The 22,689-nt window shown below is 45.7% G+C and overlaps 1 protein-coding gene and 1 long non-coding RNA gene across 2 annotated transcripts in view; one reads left to right on the forward strand and one right to left on the reverse strand.

Annotated features, from left to right (window-relative positions):
* Positions 1-18,839, reverse strand: part of LOC6724852 (activating transcription factor 3) — a 32,595-nt gene extending 13,756 nt beyond the window's left edge. The window contains exons 1-2 of the mRNA XM_016173147.3: positions 17,944-18,839; positions 3,343-3,392 (exon numbers count right to left, since the gene is read on the reverse strand). The gene's annotated coding sequence lies outside the window, so the exon portion shown is untranslated. The remainder of the gene's footprint in view (positions 1-3,342; positions 3,393-17,943) is intronic.
* Positions 1-22,689, forward strand: part of LOC27209007 — a 44,862-nt gene that overhangs the window by 16,327 nt on the left and 5,846 nt on the right. The window contains exon 2 of the long non-coding RNA XR_001601138.3: positions 11,327-11,631. This is a non-coding gene — a long non-coding RNA (uncharacterized LOC27209007). The remainder of the gene's footprint in view (positions 1-11,326; positions 11,632-22,689) is intronic.

Here is a 22,689-nt window from a genome sequence, read left to right on the forward strand (position 1 = left end):
TATATGCTGTGGAGAGAAGAACTATAGTTCAATCGAAATGTACATATATCTGTTACATTCACCTCGCAGATATCTACAGAGGTATCTGGGCATTTATCAGTCAGTATCTGAGGAGCGAGGCGTCATTAGTCACTGCCCTCCAGATAAGCGAAAACATTGGAGTGCAGCGGAGATACGCCAGTTGCGTGGTGTACCTGCAAGGACGTTCGCAATCTGAGCTTTCATTAAAGTTTGTGTTTTTATCAGGCTTATCAGAGGGCTGCGTGTCAGAAGATGTCTTATCGGTGGAAGGCACGGGCAAATCTTATCTGCCCAATGAGTTGCTGCTGGCTACCCTCTTAGTTCTCGACTCGCCTGCCTCCGGCTACCCTGTATTCTCCAGTATTCCAGTACTCCAGTACGCCAGTACTCCAGGTCTCCAGGTCTCCGGTTATTCGATGTTCGATTTGGCAGAATCTAATTAATTTCCAGAGCTAATTCACTTTGTGACAACGACGCGATTTATGTTGATTAAGGTGACATTATCGCTGCTGCTCGCCGTTTGCGTGTTCTTTTTATTTATTGTTATTTATGGCCACTCTTGGCCCCTCTTTGTGTGTGGAATTTTATCAAAGAGCGCGTTTACTTTGTTTGCCGTGTGGTTTGGTTTGTTTTTCGGCGGCTTTTCGCCTCTAAAGCGATTTAGAGCACTTTTCGCACCTTGTTCTGGGTCGGTCATCGAAAAATGGAAAATGAAAAAAACAAGAAGATAGATACATTTGTATCTACTAGATTCTCCCGGCCGTGCGACAGCTGTCTGTGCAAAAGCAAAAGCAATATATCTGTGAAATGGAGACGGAGGCCAACACTAATCATCATCATCATCGTCATCATCATGTTCATGTTCATCGTCATCTTAGTGGTTTTTATGAAAGAATTCGCATTAAAAGTCTTTATTGTGTTTATTTATTGCGAACGGCAATCGAGAACGGCCAAAATGGAGACTCAGATACACAGCTACGAAGTGAATCTAATGGAAATTTCCGACTGGCGACGCTGTAACTGAAAATGCAGAGGCGTCACTCGAGGGCAGTGTCCAGCGGCAAGGGGCAGGAGGCAGTTCGTGGTCAATTCCTGCACAGCTGCCAGCTGTTTAGAGTTCGAGGAAATCCCCGAATCGCGCATAAATACACAGAACTTTTTGTTAAGTTCTCTATTTGCGCGGAAAGAAAGAATGCCTGGCCCGAAGGACATTTCTGTGCAGAGTCTAATTCGATTAAACTTCGCGGGTGGTTTCCAAAATCCCCGAAAGAATTTACAAATGTGCGAGTTAGGGGAGTGCCAAGAAAGGAAGCGGCAGTAAAAAGAGAATCGGAATCGGAAAGACAGGTGATAAAGGCAGGGAAGAGCGACACCAATTAGCGGACCACAAATGTGTCCCAAATGTGTTTTTTAGCCCAGCCCCAGGGGCCACGCCCATTGCACCCAGCTCGGGAGGAGCAGCTGGGGGTCATTCTTGGGGTACGAGTAAGACCCCCCGCCCCCGTCCCAGGCACACACACTCTCAAATGTGGCATGTCCTTGACACATATCCTGCCACTTGCTCAGCACGCGTGTGAGTGGAGCAGCCAACGCCTTGTGGGGCTTCGCCAGCGCTTGGCCCTAATCCATTTGAACTTTCCCCCATCCCTGCGCCGTTGCCAACTCGCTCGCTCCAAGGATAATAAAGCGAATTCTCCTACTTTATGGGCCAGACGAAACTTTTGTGGCTTCGCCTTCCCTCCTTCCCGCCTTCCTGCCATCGGCGCATGTGTGTAGTCGGAGTGCTGTAATATAATCCTAATGGAATTTACACTCAAACTTTACAATGCCTGGCAACAATGGCGAGGACACTGCGTGTCCTTTGTCCTTCGAGGACGTTGCCGGGATCTCTCTTCTGGCGAAAGGAAGCAATAGCGCCCTGGATATTGATACTTCCGAGTTGAACTAAGAATAAGAAAACTTTGCGTATTATGGCAGGCAACTCGAAGACCCAAATGTGGTCGATTCAAAATAAGTACGAGTAGTAGCATTACAGCTAAATCAAACAAAAAATACAAGTACAATAATATCCATATAAAATATTTAACATTATCAGTAGATGATAATAGATGATAGAAAATAAAGGCTAGATAGAAAAAAAGAGAGAGACAGCCAAACGTCAGCGAATTGTTACCAAATGTTGTTTCGCTTGAGTTGCACGGGGGAATGGCTTTTTGGATTTCGATTCAAATTTCGAAGGTCAAGTGCATTAGGGCGCAACGCAAACAGTTCGGAACGCTAGGAAAATAGAATCTCACCGCTCATGGCATTTGTTGTTTTCCTGTCTTTTGGCTCCCCCGCAAAAAGCTTAGACAAAATTTGTGGGGCGGGATGCGTGCGCAAGCGTTGTAAATCGTGATTTTATTTGATTTGATTTTGAGAGCATAGCAATAGCGAACGAACGTATCCTTGGACTAACACTGGCTTAATTGTGCGTGTCAGGCGGCCACAAAGCCGCAACATGGACACATGTCCGACTTTTCTGCTGGGTGTGTTAACAGGACCAAGCACAGTGGACTGAGGACCGAGGAACAAGGACCAAGACACAAGGGGTCGTTAAAAAAGGCGGAAATACTGGCGCCGACATAATCATTCCGGCCTCCGCCCGCTTTCGTGGCTATTATGATAATTGAGTGAGCAGAAATACGAAATAGAGACAGACAGGTTAAATTGCGCGTTACTGCCAGAAAATGTGGCAGATTCCTTTCCTCCGCATTTTCTCCTTCTTGATTGATTTGCACGGTGGAGAGGAGGTGGCGGAAAAGTGGGTCGCCCCCACAAGACAGGCAAGACAGCAAACGACTCGACTCAACTCGACTGGCGCCCAATTGTCTCGAGAGGACCCCGAACTGAACCCCCAAAGATGCACCCTACCTACACACTCGTAGCCATATTATTTGCCTTGGCTCCACGATTTCCCCTTTCTTTCGTCCGCACCTAGTGACGCACATAATTCAACCAGCCCCCGAACTTTGGATCCACCAATTGATTGCGTGCTGAAAATTTGTTGTCTTTGATTGATTTCGCTTGACTTGTGCGTGACGCCTGTGCGTATGCGTAATATTTTCGGTTTGCTTGTCTGTTGTTCAATACCAACAGGAGGCTGTGTGTGCCCTTTGCCCACAAATACAAATCTATCTGGATGCATTTAGCCGCCTATGGCGACATACAAGCCATGCAAGCAGTCACAAGGTCGGAGTAAGGCAACACATTTTTTAGAAAGCGAGAGATAACAGAATGCACCTATTGGCTTGATCATCTCCGTTTGCTGGACTCACTTACCAATAAATGCAAGAATCGCCGGTCTGCACCACACTGAGCTCTGAGCTGAGCTGCAACGAAACAGAGAGAGGAGCTATTAGCATTGATTAGCGTCTAATGTACACGATGGATTGTGCACGGGGCATGGATGGAAATCAAAACAGAGCCTGGGTTCAGAGTGGATCGCCGGGCTCATCAATAATTGCGGCTTACGGCCATCTATTATGTGTGTTTACTGTGTGTAAAGACGATTGACGGTTATTGATTAGGGAAACGACCCCCGCTCTTGTTGGATATGCGTACTGGTACTGGATGTGGATGTGGATTTGCGGCTGGGGTGGCTATATCTATATGGCTGTGACGTGAATCATCGCGAAAACAAAAGAAGAAACGATGCTAAAAACAAAACTCGCGTAGGTAGCGCCAATTTTTTAGGCAAACACAAATATAAATAAGCCCCGCCAAATCAAACCAAGCCAAACCAACCCAAAAGCTGAGCCAATCGAATGCAGCTGAGTTCCTCGACTGAGAAACACCCAGTGCTGATTGTAGTTGGATCAACCTGATACCGAACCATTATGAAAACAATCATTGGGGTGTTTTTTGGAGAAACCACCTGTTCAAGATGCGCCAGAAAACGCATATACCCTTTGCTGCCGGCCACAAGTAATGGGTACTCAGCCCCAAACCAGAGGCAAGCAAAAGCAACTGTCCATTAATTTGGCTTAAGTCGTGGCTCGGTGGGGATTTGTTTATTTGGCTTTCGTGGCCAGCAGAAATTCTCCCGGTGTGCTGGAACTTTGTATTTGGCTCGGTCTTCCAAAATCGCCTGCGGAACCGCTACTTCATTTGCATCGATTGTGTTATTTACACCGAAAATTGCATTTTCTGTTTGCACTCTTTAATGTCATTAATTTGTTTTCGAAACGAACAATGGGATGGGGATTGCGGATTGCGGATTGGGCTACCTGGCAACGGCAGCCGTTTCGGGTTTTTGGTTTTTGTTATTTTGTGCGAATTTTCGCGTCGAGCTCGCATTGAAATGTGCAAAAAAAAAACCCCAATTAGGTGTAATTAACAGCAATTTTGTTGCTCTGCTGGCCGAAAAGGAGCGCTCCGCATCGAATTGAAATGCCGTTGAAAGTTTAATTGAACCCTTGGTGCCCGAAAAGGTAATGGCTGAATTGACTGGAGCGTAAAGGATCATTTACGAGTGCGCTTATGGCCACTGATTGGCAATCATATGGGGCATTCATCGTAGCAGCTTTATTTCTGATAAAGAAAAGAAAGCTGATTTGAATCGTACAAATTTTGGGATCTAGCATCTAGTCGATCGAGATTTGAGCCAACTGAGCCAGCAGCAGTAATTGATGCGACTAATACCTCATTCTCGACCGGGTGAGATCCACCAGGTTGAGGAACATGGGGGGAAGAGGAAATGGAAATGCAAATGGGCATGTGGATGTGTTTTATGTGTTTTATGGCCGCCTCATCAGCGGTAATATTCAATTCAGACTCGTAATATCGAACATTGAATGGGAACGGAATGGGATGGAAGTGGAGATGCGATCCGATCCGATCCAATCCGATGCGATGCGCTGACCTTGACTGGATGTTGTCGATCGGGGTTCTCTTAATGAACGGGGGGAATCAAGCTGGAGATAGAGTCTCGAAATGGGGGGCAATTTGTGTGGCTCTAATGTCTATTCGGGGCAATTAACCAACAACGACAGCTGCTCCACAGCACACCGACTGCCGCAGTAAAATGTTAATTTTCGGCTGCGGCACACATTAAAAATTATTTAATTGAGTGATTTTAATTTAGTTTTTTCGCCGTTCGCCGTTTGCCGTGCGCTTCCTCGCCTTTAGCCACTTGAGACTGAGTAGCCAGCCGATGCTGATTGTCTAATTTCATTAATCTAGTCGAAAAGGGGAGCGCGGAGCTGTAAGCTGCCAGCACTCAAAGTGAATGAATCGAGACGACTGGCAGAGTGCCAGTCGAAGCAAACGCTCGTTTTGACCCACTGTGCGCGCTCTTTGTCAATTAGAATTTAGAATTTGACCTCTGTGCACTAGGAAGGGAAAGTAAGAAGATCGAATCGGAATCGGTTCGTTGCGTGGGACCGAGCCGGACCCGATCGGACCGTCCGGCACAAATAAATCACACTCGAGTGCCGCGCCATCGGTCGAACCAGAGCAGAAGTAATCGCTTAATTAGCCTAGCCACCGGCCAAAGTGCACCTTGAGTCTTCTGGGGGGTCCCACACTGGCGCCATGCGAAATCCGTTGGCAGTCGAAACGAGGAAAGTGCCAAAAAAAGAAGCTACTTAGTCGCAAGTAGGCGACTCAGTAAGATGTTTTCGATGACCATGTCGGAGTGTCATAGGAACTGATAGCTAGCTGATCTGCGATCTCAATCTGCAGTTCACATGCGTAGGCCTACGATGCCGACAGACGGGGCTATAATCTTGAGGGGTTATTTGGCAGTCGGATATGCAGTCGGACTATGCTTTCAAGAGTATAACCCAACTGTAATTAACTGTTTGAGGAACGATTTCCAGGTGTTCGGAACCCCTTTGCACAGTCCTTCCCAATACGTTGTTACCTTCGGCAGGGCTTTCAGTCTTTTTGGACCTAAACACAGTGCGCAGTGGGCGTCCGAGACCTGGTAAGTCATCTCGCCCGCTGAATTATGCTGCCCTGATTTATGGACCTGGCCAGTCGGCCCTCATAATAGCATATTGGGGCGTGGCCGGAGCTTAGAGGCCCTCGACTGGGCGACCTTCGGCGACTTCTCTAAGTCCGCTTTCCACGCTGGGCTTTTGGCTTTTTGTTTCTGGCTCTCGGTCTGCTATGGGCTTTGTTTTGTCGGCTTCTAATGCTTCCGGTTCCACTCCTCAGATTCAGATGTGTGTTGTAAGTGGAAGGCCTTGCCGGGCCGGGCCGATAAGATATGGACGCCGTACAACTCGCATTGATTACCCGACTTGGCCTGGCCAATTTGGTGGCAAAGTACGATGGCGACCATTAAAAAGTCATTACAAAAGCACAGCACAGCACACATGCATGTATGATTTTTGAGAGGGACAGGGGGGCAGTGAGACAAGTACCTGGCATAATTGCAGAGGGGCAATCAAAAGGTTTGGACCGCACACGGGAAGTTCCATGCCCAAGCCGAGTTTTGGATTTCCGCTACAAGTCGTCAACATGTCTGCCCCTTTCCGAGGCCACCCCCCTCTCATGTAGCACCCCTCCCCCACGCACCACCACGGGCTCGAGTGATGATCACTTAAAGGGTTCCGGATTGACTTGTACTCGTATTTGCCCATTGATAATGAACGTCAATTATCGTGTGCCCGTTTGTTTGCTTTGGCTCGGCTACGGCCCACAGGCTTTTTCATTTTTCGGTTTCTTTTGCGGCTCCAACTTGGCTCAGTTCCCGCTGCCCCTTCCTATCGCCTGGTTTTGTGAGTCCAGACAGTGCCAACACCTTGGCAAACCCGTGATGTGGTTACCATAGTAAGTGACTCAGTTTGGTGAACAATTGGCCAAATACTTTCAAGGCAGATGCATTTCGCACTGTCCTTAGCTGTGCAACAGTATCTTAAGGAATACTGATAAGGGGGCTTTATCACTTTACTAGCACAGTTCTTGGAAATATGCTGGCGAAGGAAAAGAAAGATAAGCCTATCTGTGTAAATTAACCCAATTACCGATGGCACTTGAAGATGATCTATAAATGAATTGCCATTGCCTGGCATTGCTTGAAGGCACTTTTCTTTCACTCATCCAAAGCAATTATTGTGTTGTATTTTAAATATCTGCCTGGTGGCTGCCTGGTGATACACCCAGAGTACAGAACGCGATAAATTTTCGACGCCTTGTGGCGTCTTTGATCTTTAAACAAAAGGAATTCAATAAAACTTATTTATTTGCCACCTTAGACGAGAACTCGCTGGCCACGAGATTAGGTGGGAACTAGTGGCACTTGGAAAGCCATTAAATGTCCGGCGAACTATGTGTGTATGTTTGTAGATGATGTCCGGCAACAACATTGGCCCAGTCTCAAGGCGATCTTGGCACACTTTGAGCATAAATTTGGAACCATGGCATGAGTGTGTCTGTCTATATCCAGATACTTATACATGTATGGATACTAGATCATGAGCGGTGGGTGGATGCGGATGGATCTTGTTGGGCGCCGCCTTTTTGTGTTGTCGCGGCTCAAATCGGGCGGCATTATTACAGTAATTGATTGATTGATTAACTTGCAGTCGGTAATTGAATTGAAAAGTGACCGCCGGGCATGTGCCGCTGCCATATGGGCGTGGCACTTGACGATCGGTCGTGTCGGCGCAGTTGTTGTAGTTCTACAACAGTTGTCGCTTCAATGTCGCCGCTTTTCAGTTGCAAATTAATGCTGACAATGCAGCAGAAATAGATACGTCGAAATTATATGTATGTACATACGCTGCTCTATCTCTATGTGCACATCCGATCTTGATGCGATCAATCTATCCGTAACAAAATGGAACAATCGACCGACTGTCCCAGCGGCGACTACACATTCGCAAGCACATCCAGCCGAAAGCTATAAAACAATCGTAAAAATGCGACAAACGAAGTGCTGGAAATTCATACAAAGTAGAAAAACAAAAAAAAAAAAAATTTTTTAAATAAATGAAAAAACCATAAACTGGCAGGGGAAATAGTTGAGGCATTCGTTAGGGAAAATAGCAAGGGCCTAAGCACACAAAAAATACATTTTTTACACCTACTCTGTGATGTAAGACCTTCTACGAGACTTCGGTTTGCTTGGATATTTACTAAGCAGGGTATGATTATGATTATCATTACGATTACGATTATGAGACTACAAATATTTGATTGGTCGTGGTTGTTTTTGGCTTTTTTCGTTGGGCTGGCTTGGCTTTATGATATTTTAATTTATTTTGAATAACAAATGAATAGCTTATTGTTTTAAATGGAGGTTCGAATGGGTTTGTTTCGATTGCTAATTAGCATAGCAGAAAAAAGTTGAACAAAGCTCGGAAATACAAACTAAAATAAATAGATGTAGAAGTAGAAATATCCGACTGTGCGAGGGAAACAAACAAAAAACAGGGGAAAATGAAGAAATACTAAAGAGAAACTAGTTTCGTCTAATGAATGACGGTGTGCGTGAATGGGAAGTTTCAGATAGGGATGGAAAAAAATATGCATATATATATATATTATATATACATATTTATATGTATATATATAGAAATAAAGAGAATATAGCAAATGAAATGCCAATGAACCAAAGAGGCCAAATAGCTATTTTTCTTTTATTTCTATGCCGCTCATTTGATTTGCTTTGAATAATTTATGAATGCTTTTGCCATTTGGCAAATGCAAAAAGGAGGAAAACGATTCCGCACCAAAACTTATGGCCACTGGCCATTCGAAAGTCGCCAGTCGGAAATGGGAATGGGAATGGGAATGCGAATTGGAATGGCCGATGAAGAACTGGGCGTGGATTCGGGATTGGATTTCGATTTGGACTTGGGATCGGGTCACAGTGCTGCACTTCCAAATTCAAATCCAAATCAGTCAGCGTGTCAGCAGGAAAGACTGGGTGACTAATAGAAAAACTCGCTGCTTGCTAGCGAATTTTTCTTAGTCGAGCTTAAACGAGAAATATCGACGACTCCCACCCACAATACCCACAATGCCCACAAGTCCCAAACACCCACACAGCCAAACACTCGGAGCAGCAAAGTGTAACGAAGTTAGAAATCCACACACAAAACAAAAAGCTTTTAACGCCCACGCCAAGGCCAGAGCTAATTTGCATATCTCGACGCGCATACGCGAAACAAAAATAAAAACCAAAACCAAACTCAAAAACACCAAATAAACGGCGAGTCTCTGTTCTACATGCCCGAAAGTACATAAATACATAAGAGGGGTTCCAAATGGAGACAGCTCAATAAACTTTGGCTGGAAGGCGCCAGCTGTGCAGGAAACCCTGAAAGTCCAGGCGTAGTTTCGGGGTCACCAAATGGACACAGGCGTATCCACTGAAAGTACGTATGTAGTTACATTAAAGCTCTACCAATTTAAATGTATATGTACATAACTCTGTATGTATTTGCATGTCTAAAGTGGCGAGTCAACTAAGCGCCGACATGTCATCGACCCATTGGTTGTGATCAATAGCTACAGATACTCTGCTGCTGCTGTTCATGCTAAGATACTTGCCACCTTGAAGTTAGTATCTCATATGGCCACCAAGGCATGGCAATCACGGAGAGCAACCCGTGACCCGACTCGGGGTCACCAGCGGGTCTATGCTAAGTTTCGGGCCTCTATGCTCCGGATATCCATGCTAATGTACTCGCCCGATATGTATGTACAATGGGGCCACCCATGTGCGTGTGTAACTAAATACAATGCAAATTTCTTTCAACTCAATTACTCAAACGCAAGAACAACAACCGTCGAAATACATTATCACACAGACACACAACGCACATGCAAATTATATATATTTTACACCCCCATGACGTTGCAGGGGCATAATTAATTAGTTAAACGGGGCACGGAACTTGGACCGACTCGACTGTTTGCCGGCTCTCGGAGTCTCGGGTTCTGGGCTTCGAGTTCCCATTTTTTTCGGGCATTGTGCTAATGAGTCCATATTGTACGAAAAACAGCAGCTACAACAAAACAGCGACAGCAAACAAATATCGCACAAAATAAAACGGAAACGTGGCCAAAAGCAAGCAAACAGTGTTGCCAAATACTGTCTTACGAATCTTCCAAATTAACAAAATGCTGCCGAGTGCAGTCAGAATAACTAAAAGCGGATATTTACCGTCCATGCTCTTTAATTGCACCTTGAGCATCCAAATGTACATATCTATCATTCAGAGGATTGATCCTCCGCACTTCTGATTTTGAAAGCCGAATGAGAAAAACAGCTTGGGTGACAACTCTGGTGGGCGAGGAGCTATTAAAATGGATTCCCGCCGGACTTCCTGGCCATATCACATTACCAGCTGCCTCGCCGCTGCCCTGTGTCTGTCCTCCTGTTTGCCAGTTTGTCTGATGGACATGACCCAAAAAACAACAACGGGGTAAGTGACCCATAAAACACGATATGCAGCAGCGAAAGTAATGACACGGAGAAAGCATGGAGAAGCGGGCCGAGAAGCCAAACCTTCGGGTTCGGGCCAAGCCCTCGCGCACACTGCATTAATATGATTAGCAGGAGGATATGGCGTACAGCGTACAGGCGCTGGCCACGAAACCGGGGACGAGCAGCCCAACTAATGCCATTTCCTGAACGCGCCCAATGCCCAATGTCGGTGGAAGGTCATTCTCGGGCGCCGAGGGACAGAAGTTGACCTACCATATGGCCCAGCCATCGAACAAACACACTTACTCCGCTTCGAATGCTGAAGAATAAGAAGCCAACTTCATACACCAGCTCGAAAAGAGTAACTCAGAGTGCAGCCCACGTGCTCTGGGCCAAGATGTGATGGAGGGAGGGGATCCGATTCGAGGGGCTACACTTTGGCACACACATATGTATATCTTCTGCGTGTCTGTGTGGGCCGACTTCAAATACGCCAGCTACGGAAGTGCAGCCGCCAACGTGGCGATTAGACCACTCACATCGTTGGAATATTTGGCAGAAAATTTGGAAATACCTCGTCCTCCGGGACGAAGCTAAATCCAGATCCAGCTGGGATCGGTGGTAGGGATCTGTGGGACACACGGACGGCCCGTGACTATCATTAACCGGTTTAGACTCTTTCTCCTCGTTGGCCAAAAGTTGGTTGTGAGCTTCGTTTGATTGATTTCCGATTAACCCACACCTGTGCTTGCCTCTCTTCCCAGCGACTTTTGTTGAGGAAGTTTGGCTGAGCACTCAATTTCCCTATGCAAATTAACAGCACAGCATTTTTGGAGGGGCATTTGTGATGTTTTTTGTTGTCTTTTGGATTTTTTCCAGTTTGGACCTTGAACAAGGTGATGTTGATTGCTAAGTTGCTGTTGCTAGTGCCAGTGCTAGTGCTGCCTGCTGATCGCTGCTATTGCTATTGTTGTCGACACCTCGTTGTTGTTTTGAAGTTCAAAGTTAACGAAACGAGTCGGCAGATAGACACAGTCGAGGAGGAGGAAGCACGAGCGGTGCGAAGAAAACAAGAAAAGGGGCCCTCCGACCATCGACAATATAAACATAGGAGATGAACAAAGTTGCAGACAACACGGCGTATGCTTAATCAATCAACTGATGTGGATGGCCGCTCACCAACGGTGAGTGCAATTCTTATCTAGACTATAAAAGCGCAGAGAAATCTCTAGGCGATTATCCATGTATACCTGTTATGCCAAAGCCATTCCCAGATTGATTTAAATGTAAATTTTTGACATCCCCCTCGCTGCCGTTCATTGAGAATTTATTGAAGTTGTGAGCAGTTGTTGTTCATTTTTTGTCGGCTTAACTTTTATTGCGCAATGTTTCCACGCATCCAGATACTAATGTATGAGGGTTCCCATACAGACACACAGATACTCTTGAACCCGCGCACGAGGCGACAAATTGCCTTTTAATGTTGGCAACGCAATCAGTCGACCTTGAGGTTGCATCTTACCCCAGTTGCCTGGCCCACTCCAGCATTCAGTTCCCTGCTAGCAATTTGTTTGTCAAATTTTTCTGTGTTTTAAATAAATTACGAATAATTTGCGTTTTTGTACGCCAGCAATCCGTGATACAACTCGAAAAAGGCCAGGGAAAAATGCTTGAGTTTTTCCATATTTGAACAACCTTCAACCTCTGCATGCTCTTTTAATTGTTATATAATTAACATGCGAACTGTTATTATAGTTTATTATTAATAACAATTGTTCGTCTATTCTTGGAGCATCCGACGGTTTTTGATTTCGTTTCAGTGTTTTTTTTTGGCAATATATTTCGTTGTGTGCTGCGTTTGCCGTCTGATTTAATGGATCAAAAAGCGTAACACCGACAGACAGACAAAGCGAACCCCCTTTTTGGCCCAGTCCCCCCTTTTCCAGTTCTGCCCATCGCAGCGGAAAGTCATTAACAGCGATCTCCGATTCGGTTTCGGATTTGGATTCGGATTCGGATTCGGTCTTCTAATGAGTTTGCCAGCCATTTGTCTTGCGAATGTGGGGGATAACTAAGCTTAGCAGCTGAAAAATGTTTTCATCTTTCGGGATACATACATACTATGTACGCGTGTATGTGCAAGTAGAGCTGTGTATATAAAAGTTAAAAATGGAGTTATGAAGGGAATGTTTGGCTACTGACATTCGTATTTCCCTTGAAAAACGTCGTTGGTTTAGTTAAAGGCTCTTCTGAGTCATATAAAGGAGTTGAAATGATCTGAGGAGCTATTTCAACATACAATGTGTAGACTTCCCAAAAATCTGCTGATTTATGTAAATTCCTACTTGAATTTTTAGGGGATCTCCCTTTTGGGGCATTAAGGGCAAACATTTCCGAACATGGCCACGCCCACAGCTTTACAAGCTCTCTAGTCGCAGTTGGATTTTGTTTGTATTTGGGTATTTGGGTTTTAATGGCCCACGCTTCGAAGTCTTTGCTTTTTCTGCGTTTCTTCTTCGCTTCTCAGAGGGCTGGAAAACACGATTATGTAGCTATTTCTCTTCCTTTTCGCTGGCGAGCGTGAGAAGCAACTAACTGATTGTTGGATTGGACGCTTGGAGCCCGTCCATCTCCTCCGCCACGTCCCTGGGCACAGTTTCCAAGCGCCGTCGCATTTCAAGTTCAATTCAAATTTGAGTTTGTCGTTCCCAAAATACGTGCGACGAAAGCAAAAGTGTAGGCTTCTCCTCTGCCACTGCCACTGCCACTTCCACTTCCACCGCCACTGTCCGTGTTTTGGGCCATTATGGTGCAGCAGAGCATGACGCTTAGTGCAGTTGAAATGACCAGAGGACAGAATGAGATGATAAAAGCGACCCACGGCCCACAAAGACTGAATATGTATCTACTCACATATGGGCCGTTCTATATTATGAGTGTTTTTAAAGCGAAATGATATTGTATGTATAAAGTGAACCCTTTGGGTTTCTGACGTTCACCGTAGCGAGCGGGTCCTGTGGATGGCGAGGGTGATACAAAGCGGTGGTGGAGTGCGTGTGCCTCGAGGGGTGCCGAAAAGGGGGTGGCATGTCAACGAATCGTAATTTATTGATCAGCGTATAAAAAAAAAGTATAGAATAGCGAGCGAACAAGTGAGCGGACAAAGTGAAATAAAATAAAAATAAAAGCGAGCGCATAAATAAATAAATAAAAGCTACAGCACATAAGAAAATAAAGAAAGAACTTGGCGTTCGTTTTCGGTCCCCTCATTATTTGTTGGCAAAAATAAATTAGAATTAGATACACACACTCGGATACGAAGATACAGCTACAGATACAGTCGGCCAAGAAATGCGTAGATACACAGACTACACAACCAACAACGACGACACATTTCCAGTTTAGCCAAAAATCGGGGAACTGACGGGGTGGACTCTCGAATACGGTCTCACATATGGCTGCAATTAAGTAATTTTTGGAGCAACAACACGAACACACGATATATAGACAAAACATGCTAGACTAGACAGACACACATAGAACGCGGGAACTGCTTGAAAGGCTAAAAAATAGGAGAGAAATACGAAATTAAATCTAAAACGGAACGAAAATTCGACAATTAAACCGAAAAATCGTGAAGAAGAAGGGGAGAGCCAAAACCCGACCCCACATGAAATGCTATTTGACTGGCCTGGCCTGGCCGGTGCCTCCATATAAAATATAAAATCCCCAAAACAGATGTGTTCACATTGCTAGCACTGGGCTTTCTTCCGGCTAATATTTGTGTAACTAGGAGAAAACCGAAGCCCATCTATTATTCTCTTTATACCCATCACCGAAACTGTTTGCTTTTGGGGCTTTTAATCTCATGGATTTGCCCATTGGAGTTGCTCGAACATATTAAATATGCTAATTGAGAATATTATTTATTTGCTTTCCTTTCGTTCTATTTGCCAGAAGTGTATGAAAGCACTATTAGAGTGACCGCATATGTGTTTCCTTTCGAGTGCCGTGCACACACCGGAATATTACATACTGTTGGTCACACATTTCCTCATATGTACGTGCATGATGGTGGGCCCTCTTCTTCTTGTTATTGGGCTGTTTTTACTGGAAGTAACTGCTGTTCTTATTACTTTTTACTTTTATTGTGCTTGGAAATTAAGCAGCTACAGCTACAACAACGTGAGCACAGCACTCGAAAAGAAACAGAAAAGCAGCCGCGGAGCCAAAAACAAATTTAATGTGCTTCAAGGTTAGCTTAAAAGCAGCGACGTCGACGTCCAAAACGACGCGCACGAAACGAAAAACAAAATTAACAAAAAACATTGTACAAAAAAAGAACAACAAATGTACGCCAAAAAAGAACGCACAAGAAAATAAAAATCGTGATGAATTTTAAACAATAAATACAAACAACAAACAAATGTTCAGATAGGAATGGGGAATGCGGGGAATGGTGCGCAAAGGGAGGCGGGTGGTTGGGGCGTGGTTGAGGGGGCCAAGGAGAAGTTAGGGCAAAGGTTATACGCAAACATTTTTGGGAAAATTGGTAAAGCCTTGGGATAATCGGCCCCAACTTTCCCAATGAAAGCTGTTCTAGATTGCTGGTGATAGATACTCTTAACAATACGATCTCCTTATCTTAGAATCTTAGAACTCGAGTCTGCGGAATAGTCCAACTCTAGTTATTCTAGTATTTTCTCTCTTTACTCTCCTGCTGCTTCTTTTTCGGTTTCATTTGAAAAGAATTGTTATTTGTGAAGCTTTTACGGCTTCGCATTTTGGACTGTCGACAAGTTGACAAATGGCAAACCGGTTTGGCTTTTGGCCAAGCTCTAACTCCCATGCCCATCCGCTCCCATCCATCCCTCTTTCCCCAAAAGCAACTAACACTCATTTGGAACGGGGTAAATATATAAATAAATGTATAAATACTCGTTAGCAAATCAAAATGCATACGAAATTTCAACAAAAATTCACTGGCCGACCAAACGGGCGAAGAAAGCGCGTAGGCGAGCGCGTAGGCATCGAATCGGGAATTATATTGGGAATTGCGATTGGAAACGGGAATCGCAGCGAGGGCTAGACTCTAAGTACGAGCATCAATTGGCTAATCAATTTGCCCAAAAGTTAATTGAACGAATTAAGCTGATTGCCAGTCGAATGCGGGCCTCGCTGGTTACCCTTCATCCGACGATTACACGCCGGCATTTCCAGTTGCGTTCGGTTGGCTTGGGACTACTACACATAGAACAACTACCTGATAGTCTCATGTACTTGGGAACAACTGGAAACATTGCACCTGTGGAGCTGTCTGAACATCCTTATAGCGGCGTAAGGAAGGGGGAATGCTCTACCTAGATTCCACCTGGTTCCATGGGGGCTTACTTGTTGATGCCAGCCCCACACCTCCGTCCCTCATCTGTGCATGTTTGCTATATAGCATATATGTACATACATATAGTATTGGTCAAATCTGATGAAATGTTTACATTTGCCGCTTGCATTGCGCACTGCCAAACGGGGGGTGTTCGAGGGGTCTGTCGTATTTGTATTTGCTTGCGGTGACAATTTTCATTGCTTTGGGAGCACACATGTGCTTGCATTCATACGTTTTTGTGGAAATTATTCACGAAAACGCCTGACAGTTTTGTGTCGCTCGCCGCAACTTTTGACAGCTACCTCCGCTCGCATCGAATGGATTTTGTATTCGTATTCGGGGATGGCAGCGACTGACTTGACTAGCTGAAAATTGGGATTGGGATTGGGATGGCATGGATGGCACATATGTATATGCTATATGGTTGGCTGCTCGGCGGCTCCGTTTCGTTGGCTGGCAAGGCCATAAACTAAGCCCAACTCCCAGACTTCCAGCTTCAGTCGGGGTTCATTAATGCGCACTATGTGCTTAAAACGCCATTTGGGCGTTAGCCGCCTGTCTTTCCAGCTGTCTCTTTTTGTGAGCAGAAGTGGATCTCAGACACTCGCAAAAATGGCTCAAGTGCCAGAAGAAAACTTTTGCTTTTTAAGCTCTAAATAAGTTAAATTAAAAAGAAAATGCCTAATAACTTCTTTCATCTTTGTAACAAGGGAATACAAGTTGAATACAACTCGCAATAATATACCAAAGCCCAATGATTTTTGCTCAGTGCTCACACATGTCCCGAACATCTTGGTTCGGGTTTTCTTTCATATTTTTTTTTTCTTTTTTTGGAACATTAGACCCCCTCCCAGAACCCCCTCCCAGCCAGTTCCTCCTCCCCCTTTGACAGTTACTGTATCTACTGCGTCTTCGACTGTCGGCTGTTGTAGTGAACTGCCAACAATGGGCATCATTCATCGCTCATTCACTGGCACTCGTTCCGTGGCTCTATGGCACAGAGCGTGCACATTGTACGCACTGTACATGGGGCAGTCCTTTGGCACAACCCCCCACAGCCAACGAGGGGGTTGCCCCAGACTGGGGTGTGGCATATTCCGCAATTCTATGGCATAAATTCGCTGGCGATAAAATGCGCAACTGGCAACACGATTCGGGATAAGTCCTTCGGCCTGCGAGGCCAGAATTCCAAAGGGGTGGCAGACTAGCCGCCAGTTCGCCACTTGGCAGGGTGGGGCAGTAATGGCCGGGGTGGAACATAAAAAAAACATTTATTAATGAATGCATCCAGCAGCGGAGGCAAGGAAGGGCGGCAAAAATTTCGCCAAATTGTCCATAAATCCAATTGGCAATGGCTGTATCTGTGTATCTGTATCTATAGCATTTGGCTATCTGCGATTGCCTGTGCACGTGTGCGAATCTGTGTGCGCCTGCAGCACAGCAGCTGATTAATAAAAGCAAGCGAACGGCTGAAAGAGGGAAAACACCTGTTAGCCCCAGTGCCTGTGTGCCTTCTTCGGCGAAATTGCTTGCACACTTTGCATTTAGCATTTAGATATTTGATTGAATTCAAGACGGCTCCGTTTCACACTTTACCCACGCCTTATCTGATCTACTAAAAAGGGAAATAAAAACTCATGTCTGTGCTATCTATCATTCATTACAAACTAACATTCTTCAGAGTTCAATCAATGAGTTGTCTTTTAGTGTGGTTATTAAGAAATGAATGATTCTACGCGCAACGAATACCTCGCTCGTATTTACTTTCATTATCAATAGAGCCAATGAATTGGTGAAATGCGAAATCCAAAACGATATGTGGGTACTTGAGTTGAGTATTCCCGACGAATGTATTCAGTGTTTGCCTTTGGGTTCGTGGGGATTTCAATGGGTGTTACGTCTTCGCGAACTCCACCCTGACCAGCGAGGGACCTTTGGCCACTGTTCCCTGAATCGGGGAAACTTTCCTAGTCACGAGAGATGGCAATATCGTTTGGGGGATCGAAGACCTTGTTTGTTTGCGGTCAGCTTGCAATAGTGTGCGCAAATGTGTGGGGAAAGTCACGTACTTGGGGCAGGGTCGAGATGGATATTTTGGGGCTCAGTGTCTCACCTGCTGGGAAATCTCTCTCTTGCTCCAAGAGCAGTTCTGCCCATCTGATTGTCGCTGGTGCGTTTCGTTGGCCTTTCGGCAGGCGGACACCTGTTTGGGCCTCCCTTGCTATCAGTTTTGAATGGGGGCTTTGCGAAAAGGGTGGGTGGGGGGACTTGTAACACTTGGTTTTGTACCACTAAAGCGTGATGCTTTTGCAAGGCATTTTGGTAGTTGTTGTTGTCGTCGTTTAAAGCACTTAATGGGTTCAACACTTCAAAAAAATATTATTAAATCTCTTAGATTTTAAGGCGATATTATTTATATGTATTACTATGTACGTTTTTCTTCAATATCGCATTTAACACTTGCGTATCGCGGATTATTTTGGGGGCTTAGTTTGTATTTTTCAGGGGGATTTTGTGTTTTCGTTTTGTGTTTTTGGTTTGTGTTTTTCAGTTTTCAGTTTCCGCTGCGCATTTGTAGCGATTCAGAGTTGCTCACACGATGAATCCAACACGTTGAATAAAAGTTCGAGCGACGTTCAAATTCGCTTAAAGCCAATAAGTCAGCCAGTGGCAGCGACGTCGGCAGAGGAGCGACTGCGCCACAGTGCGATTCTAACGGCGCGAGAACGAAGAAACGGATGGCAACTGAAACGGCCAAAGGCGCGGCCGACCGACCGACCGTCGATGTGCTTGTGCTTGTGCTTGTTGTTTGTGTTCTAAGTCGGAGCCGCCATAAAATCTAATAAGAACGGCAGTGCCAGTGCCAGTGGATGTGGCTACGGCTGTGCCTGAGAAACGGGGTGGAGCGGAAAAGGGTGGGTTGGTGGAGCGTCGGCTCGCTGTGGCGGCGTTGCGTTCGAGTCCGGTTGACGCGAAGCACTGCCAAGCGACCGACGCGCCGCTCTGACGGCCCGACGGACCGGCGGAACGATTGGCAACGGGCTGCGGCAAACAAATAAACAAACGCACCACAAACATTGCCCAGGGGCGTTGTTACATCCACATGGCGAATGTTCAAGGGGTATGGCCACGATATAAACTGATATATACATTGCAACTACGATGAAATATTACTCAACTATTATACAGTTGAGTTGAGTTATCCCTTACATCTGAAAGATACACTTGGAATGTGCATACCGACATCCGTGCAGATGGATCCCCAGAAAGTGTGATAAATCTAAACCCCCTCATTATCGGACGCAACTGACTTTTGGAAGTGGAATCGGAACAGCAGCGTAGATATCCGAAAATTGAATGCGTGTGTGTGCGAGTGCGAGTGTTTGGCTGCTCTACACTAGTCGGCTTTTGGCTGGAAGCAGAGTCGAAAGCAAAAGCCACAAAGCTTCGGCCAAGAAGGCAGACAAATTTGGGTAGGTGGGGAAATTTGCGAAGCAACGACCACTTATCAAATTGTACATTTTGCCTTTGAGCCGGCGCATTGAGCAGGGAATCTTGTGACCGACCAGCCACTAAACACTAGCCACCTCCCACGCCACCCATTTCACTGTCACTTGCGGAACGTTTGGAATCGGAATCGCTGTGCACACTCATGCACACTCGCATTTCAAATGCAGCGACGTCGACAGCGGTGCCGTGACCTTGAAAATGCTTATGCTCAGTCCTTCGCTCACTCTCTTCTCTGGAGCTTAGAAGGCATGCGCAACCGACTGAGTTGCACGATCTGGAAACTGAGCTTGGCTTACACGATCGAAATCAATTTATGGACACCTATAGCCACACATTTGTGAGCATACACACATACTCGTATGTAATTGTTGCATAAAAGCCCACAGCTCATGGACTGTGATAAGGAAGCCACCGTTATCCGTTATCGGCTATCGGTTATCAGCTAACGGTGCATGAAAAGGTGGCAAAAGGCAGACGTGACTAGCTCAACTTGCCAAGAGGAAGAAGTGGAAGGGGTTGCAAGAAGGTGTAAGGGCACTTCCTAATATCCAATCGCCTTTGCAATGGAAATGGCCGATTGGGATTAAGGCACCGGCAAAAAACGCCGGCTACAATAGCGCACGAAAACAATAACAAATGCTCAGTGCTGCTGGCGAGAGAGAGAGAGAGAGGAAAAGAGAGAGTCCGATGGGGAGAGAGAGAGGGCACTGCCAACCGGCTGTGTTTGTGTTTCATGCCATTCCGTTCCGTTCCACACTCACATTGTTTGTCCCACTCACGTTTCCACGCGACCGCCGAAAGAGCGGCGAAAAGCGAAAGCTTCGTGGCGCTTCGTGTCGACTCGTCCGCCTTCGGCCCCCTGAATGTACAGTGTGTTCTAAAAATAGAGCCTGACTCGCATCATACACGGTCCCCATTCGCCGACGATCTCGTCACCTGCTCGCCGATTGGCCAGCGGGCTCCAATAAAGCCAAAAGCAACAATAGCAATAGCAATAGCCACAACAGCTTTGAGAAAATACTAGTGTTGGAAGCAACACAGAAAAGTTCTATCTCGCCGTCGTCGCTGTTGGCATCTAATAGCGAATTTATAAAGGAATAAAATGAGCATTAAAAAGTGCCAAACAGCGCGGGCGAGCACATGGACGTCGGGTTGGTATTGGGGGGGTACTGGGAGGCATTGGGGTTGGGGCTCGCAACGGTGGTGCGGTGGCATATGGAAATTGATGCAGCAGCTGCGCCGTCCGAAGCGTGCCAAAAATTGCCCCAATGAAAGTGCTTGGCGGAGCACAGTAGAGTTCGATCCAATAGGACTCACTTTCGTGGCCGAGCAAAACTAGGCATTAATTGCTTGTCCTTGAAATTTCCATAAAAGCGAACACATTCATCAACTTTACATTTGTTTCTACCAAGCCCATGCACACTACTGCTAGTAACTTGCGCGCCATAGTACCCACCGGCCTCCGAGTGGACCGCAGTTGTATGTATGTATATCCATACATAGCTTTCCCACACCGAGTGGGCACACCGAAGATTACAAGCGACGGATCTGTGGCCGCTGTGCGCCTGTTCGCACCTCGCAACTGCAGTGGGAGAAGCTCAGCCATGTGCGTGTGTGGGTGTGCGGTCGGGCTTGGGGTTGGGGTTGGCTTCCCCGCTCATCCAACTCTCCCAAGACGACAATTTGAGTTGTCAGTTGTTGCTGCACTCGCATTTACAGCCAAAGTTTTGCCTTAATGAATTGCTGAAATGTGTTATGTAAGGGAACAAGGAACAGGTCTTCTCGGTGAATCGACCCGGGTAACACCCAGTACATTCTCCGTTAGGTCCAATCAATCCCTTTCTGGGGTTCCTGTATAGCAGGTTAATCACTTCCAACGACTATTAATGTGCGCTCCCTTCATTTGTACATATGTAAATGCAAAATAGAATTAATCATTGCATACTAACGAAACCCATAAAAAATCAACTTAACAGCAATTAAGAGTGCCTAGGTCGCAGGGTCGTCTTGCTGATACCCAACACTGAAGTGGGATATTTGCGTATCTGCTCCCTGGACTCGTTGGGATCTAACAAAGTCAATCTAAAGATAATCGTGGTAGGAGGCTGTGGGGTAACCTCATAACCAGTTGAATAATAATTATGCATATATTCCTCATGAGTGGAATACAACGGCGGGATAAGGGAGACAGATTGCTAGGTAGACTTTAAAATGGCTCTTATTTTTTCGGGACGCCCATCACTTACTTTATGGCTTTTCTCGGTTTGTCTCTGGCGACCCGCCCCCTTCATAACCTAAGCAGCAACTGCAATGGCGAATGACTTTGTGGCAATAATTAGACACTAACTGAAGTAATATCGCTACGGCAGAGAAGCGTGCGACGCAAAAGGCGAATTAGAAGTCAAATTTGCATACTGATCAATCGGCCGATCGATGCGATGGATTTCGATGGGGGGATCTCTGGGGGGAACTCAGGGTGCGCGACTCATTATCTGATGAATGCAAGCCGAGCGGGATGCCCAGAAGCGGAAATGCCGGATGAGCTAGGCAAGATCAGGGCCAGGAGCTAATCAGCGGCCATAAGCCATCGATCAGCCCTCGCATTGTCTTACGGCTTATGGCTCATAGCGCGCAATTCATGGCTAAGCATCCAGTCACTTTATTTATCTATCGTGTAAGTGTCCAATGCCAAGCCCAAAGCTCGGCCAGAACACACACGGCGACAGTGGAAAAGACAACAAGGGCCACTGAAAGGGGGTTTGGCCTGGGAGCTGCCGAAATATCTGACTGATCACCGATTGTCCAGCGACGCTTGTCACTCCCCACTTGTTTACAGCGGGACTTGTTTACACCCAAGGAGAAGGGTTTCAGGGGTCGAAGATTTACGGCTCGGGCTTTATTGGTGGCTATGAGTTCATTCCGTTGGATCGATACTGGCTACCGAATTTCGTTTCTCGGTCTACTCTATCCAACCGTGGGTAGTCATATTTCTAGAAGAAGTTTACTCTGCATGCTAAAAGTTATTATTAGATTGCTCGGCAGAAGATTGGGCTTAATTATTAATAACTGCACATTGCAGTAATGAAGTGCATAATTAGAATCTCGATCGAGAGTCCATTTGTTTTTTTTTTTATTATTGAACTCCGCACGAGTTAGTGACACACACAAATTGTGGATCAGCTGGAAGACAACCTTCACATAATTGATTGCTAAGCAGTATTTCTTATCAAATCATATAGATTTGAGCTTTGAACGCAATAAAAATATAGTAACAATGAGAGAATATTTCTTATCAATTCATGACGTAGAGCAGCAAATTATTCACTTGAAGTTTGGATTGACCCATCTA

This window comes from Drosophila simulans, chromosome X (assembly GCF_016746395.2).
Source record: "Drosophila simulans strain w501 chromosome X, Prin_Dsim_3.1, whole genome shotgun sequence".
NCBI lineage: Eukaryota > Metazoa > Arthropoda > Insecta > Diptera > Drosophilidae > Drosophila > Drosophila simulans.